This window comes from Apaloderma vittatum, unplaced genomic scaffold (genome assembly GCF_000703405.1).
Source record: "Apaloderma vittatum isolate BGI_N311 unplaced genomic scaffold, ASM70340v1 scaffold6733, whole genome shotgun sequence".
Lineage (NCBI taxonomy): Eukaryota > Metazoa > Chordata > Aves > Trogoniformes > Trogonidae > Apaloderma > Apaloderma vittatum.
This window is the reverse complement of record NW_009706314.1, coordinates 904-2158: the sequence shown is the minus strand read 5'-3', so window position 1 is coordinate 2158 and position 1255 is coordinate 904. Positions and strand designations below refer to the sequence as shown.

The window sequence follows — 1255 nt, the reverse complement described above, 5'->3', positions numbered from 1 at the left end:
ATCTCCACCACTGTCCCCAAAGCCATGGCCAATGCCCTCACAGACAATACGACCATCTCCTACCTAGGATGTGCTACCCAGCTCTTTTTCTTTTTCTTCTTGGTATCAGCAGAGTATTTCCTCCTCACTGTCACGGCCATCTGTCAGCCCCTGCACTATGGGACCCTCCTGGGCAGCAGAGCTTGTGCCCACATGGCAGCAGCTGCCTGGGCCAGTGGGTTTCTCAATGCTCTCCTGCACACGGCCAATACATTTTCAGTGCCCCTCTGCCAGGGCAATGCTGTGGGACAGTTCTGTGAACTCTCACACATCCTCAAGCTCTCCTGCTCACATACAGACTACCTCAGGGAAGTTGGGCTTCTTGTAGTGTCTGTATAGGATATGGGTGTTTTGTTTTCATGGTGGTGTCCTATGTTGGGATCTTCAGGGTCGTGCTGAGGATCCCCTCGCAGCAGGGACGGCACAAAGCCTTCTCCACGTGCCTCCCTCACCTGGCCGTGGTCTCCCTGTTTGTGACCACTGGCATGTTTGCCCACCTGAAGCCCCCCTCCATGTCCTCCCCATCCCTTGACCTGGTGGTGTCAGTTCTGTACTCGGTGGTGCCTCCAGCAGTGAACCCCCTCATCTACAGCCTGAGGAACCAGGAGCTCAAGGATGCTCTCAAGAAATTGATGAATTTATGCTCTTGTGAAGCAATATTCATATTCATAAAATTTCACAATAAGCCTATACATATGCATAACCTGTCCCGCTTCATATTAAAATGAGTTATTTCCATAATCTCCTCCTGTCCACGCTTGCGCAGTGCCTCCTGGTGGCGGTCGTCAAGGGTCTTCTGGAGGAAGGCTCGCAGTCTTCCTCACTATGCACTTTTCACCTTTAGGTCCTTGCGCAGACTCAGTCGTCTTCCGGCTTCCATCCAAACTGTGGAGCTGGTATCAACTGGTCTTGAACTGCTCTAATGAGTTTCTACAATTCTCAATCTATTATCAAAGAATAGCTAACAATCCGTGTAATTAATCTTTGCCTCTGCTTAAATACAATCATCTGCTAATCTTTCTAAAATCCTCCTTTCATGTTTGTCAGTCTTACAAGATCTGCCACAGGCCTTTTCTGCTCACAGTGTCAAAAGCTTTGGTGAGGTCAACAAAACAAGAGATAGGTTGCTGTCATTTGGTTTTATTTCCATCAGGGAAGAAAAAAAAAGGAAAAAAAAAAAAGGAATACTTTAATCTCCTCTTTGGAAGCACTGTAA

General features: G+C 47.9%; 1 pseudogene; it reads left to right on the top strand.

Annotated features, from left to right (window-relative positions):
- The first annotated feature begins 3 nt into the window (after nt 1-3).
- Nucleotides 4-767, top strand: LOC104271138 (annotated as a pseudogene).
- Nucleotides 768-1255: the final 488 nt, after the last annotated feature.